Source organism: Beta vulgaris, chromosome 2 (assembly GCF_026745355.1).
Source record: "Beta vulgaris subsp. vulgaris cultivar EL10 chromosome 2, EL10.2, whole genome shotgun sequence".
NCBI classification, from domain to species: Eukaryota; Viridiplantae; Streptophyta; class Magnoliopsida; order Caryophyllales; family Amaranthaceae; genus Beta; species Beta vulgaris.
The window spans coordinates 37,020,369-37,023,151 of NC_079203.1; the positions used below are offsets into that span (position 1 = coordinate 37,020,369).

The 2,783-nt window shown below is 36.9% G+C and overlaps 1 long non-coding RNA gene across 1 annotated transcript; it reads right to left on the reverse strand.

Moving 5' to 3' along the window:
- Positions 1-980: 980 nt before the first annotated feature.
- LOC125495196 (uncharacterized) lies at positions 981-2,452 on the reverse strand. The gene is made up of 3 exons (XR_007271886.2): positions 1,989-2,452; positions 1,721-1,897; positions 981-1,293 (listed from the first exon to the last, which is right to left on the reverse strand). It is a non-coding gene; the product is annotated as an uncharacterized LOC125495196 (long non-coding RNA).
- Positions 2,453-2,783: the final 331 nt, after the last annotated feature.

The following is a 2,783-nucleotide window of genomic DNA, read 5'->3' on the forward strand; positions in this document are numbered from 1 at the left end:
AAATTGAGATGATTTTGATTTCTTACCCCTCTTTGTAGGAATGTTAATTTCCTTTTCTTGTTCGCTTTCAACTTCATTTTCTCCTTCTTCATATTTTGGAGAAAGAGATTCATGGGCAGAGTATTCGGCTTTCGAACCAGTTGAGTCTTCTTTGGATTTTGACGATTCTTGATCACTAAGGTCTTCTAGTGATAGAGTTTTCTCCATCGGAAATCGCTCCTAGTCACCGGAATTTTTGCTGTGGGAAGACATGGTGAAAAGTTTTTGGAGAGAGGTTGAAGAAGAGAGTTGTGAAAGTAAAGAGATGAAGTGAAGGGACAGTGATGTGATGGGTTGGGGTTATAAAGTAATGATGAAGCCGTGTGAAAGTAAATAAAAGGGTGAGAGGTTTAGTGAAACAGTTTATGGGGTTTTGAGAGAATTTAATGAAATTTATCTTTATAACTTAGATTAACTGAATTTGTATTTTGGGCTATAATACATGTTAACGCATTGAAGCATTGAATTTAAAAGGGATTAAGGGAAAAGATAATTAAAGAATTTTGGAAAAGGAAAATAAGAAAAGAAAAAATCACTCTTGCATGTGATAAACTTTGTCCAAAATGTAAAATCCACTTACGTATCAAATTTTTTTGCAAGGACACTAAGGGTAATATTCAAAGACAGATGTGAGTCCTTATACTTGACCCTAGGTGTATGAAATTTATTCATCACACTTAGTGAGAAATGACTCTTAGGTAGAGATGGCAATGGGCCGGGTCTGGGTCGGGTCCAGCCAGACCCAGACCCAGACCCGTTTATTTTTTTAAGATCCAGACCCGACCCAGACCCATTGGGTCCAGAATTTTCAGACCCAGACCCAGACCCGCTGGGTCTAGCGGGTCCATGGGTCCTAAATGGGTCCTAAATGGGTCCTTGTTAGTTTCTTATTTTAAAACTATTACACTTATTTTTTTTTATTTTTTTTTTTTACGGGACTATTACACTTATTTTAGTAGTGCATGTTGCTATGAATATGATCACTATATTGTTTCAAGAATATATTTGGTGAAGCATTACCAATTTACCATACAAATTATATCATACACATTACAAAGTTTCAATTTTCAAATGGAGTCACAACTCACAAAACTTCACAATATTACAAAGACACATGTTCCAAACTCACAAAGTTTCAAAACAAGCTAAAATAACAATATAACATCAAGAGTTCAAGTCTCAAATACATAAATTTCCACTTCCATATCGCTAGTTCTCTTCCATTTCATCATCAATGTCATCGTCATCAAGATCCTACAAATACATAAATAACACAAAATAATCATAAATTATCAACACAAGTAGATATTAATCATAAATAACACAATAGTGGCAAAGTGCGTGGCAACTAATTACCATTTCAATGACTATAAGTCTATAACAAATTAACAATAGATACTAGGAGGCACTAGATTTACAGTAGCTAATTTACAAATTAACAATAGGTACTAGGTAGGCAACTAATTAGTAATTACCATTTCAATTTGAACCAAACTAATTTATAGTAGCTAGATTCAAACCAAACTAATTAACAAAACTAATTATTCAACAGTGTAACACTATAACAGTAGCTTATAATTCAACCCTAAACCAAACTAATTACAGAAACAAAAAAAAAAATGCGACTTCAGGTAAAATAAAGAAAGGGGATGTTGCAGACTTGCAGAATACAGATTCATACCTTGCGAGTTGATGCGAGTTGCGATTGCGAAGTGACGAATGCGAGTTGCGAGTTGCGAAGTGGACGAATGCGACTTGCGAGTTGTGAGAAGGGTGGCTGGTCGTCGACGAATGGAGAGCAGGAGCCAGGAGGTCGCCGGATTGTATGGTTAACGGCTTAACGCGCAATCAAATTCAACTACAAATTAACGAAATGCGTGATGATAATTACAGAAAAAAAAAAAAAAAAAAAATGCGTGATGATAATGAAGAAAAGTATGAGAACAAACCAGTTAGAGAGTAGAAACAAGGAAGGATCCAAGGATTGTTACTTGTTAGAGCCATGGAGATGGAGTTGGAGAAAGAAAGAAACGGCTGTAGCTTTTTTTTTTGAAGAATGTTACTGTTAGAGACTCCTATAGTTGTATTAGGGTTTTAGTTTTTTTAGAATTTTTTATTTTTTTAATATATTATTATATATGGGTCTGTGGGTCGGGTCTGGGCCGGGTCTGGGTCTGACATTTTTGGACCCGGACCCAGACCCGACCCATGCTCTCCAGGACCCAGACCCGACCCAGACCCATTGGGTCTAAAAAAATGGACCCAGACCCTTATAAATGGGTCGGGTCCAGGCGGGTCTGGGTCGGGTCCAGGACCCATTGCCATCCCTACTCTTAGGGAATTAATATCATTGGTACATTCAAACAATTCTAATCATACCTAGTTCCAAGCGAATCTTTTCAAACCTGGCCCTGGAGAGTGGTTTAGTCAAAGTCAGCTATTTGATTTTCAGTGGACAAAAATCAACTTTGACTAACCCTTTTTCTACATTGTCTTTAAGAAATGATGACGAATGTGAATATGCTTGACCTAGAGTGATGAATGGATCCTTGGAAATGCATATGGCACTAGTATTATCACAGAGTATAGGAACACACTTAAATTTTATGCCAAAGTCCGTACCTGTTTTTGATCCATAATACCTGAGACAACATGCAGCTCTGCTACATACTCAGCTTCGCTGTTGAAAGAGCAACAGTGTTTTGCTTCTTTGAACTCCAAGAAACTAAGCTTGATCCTAGGAA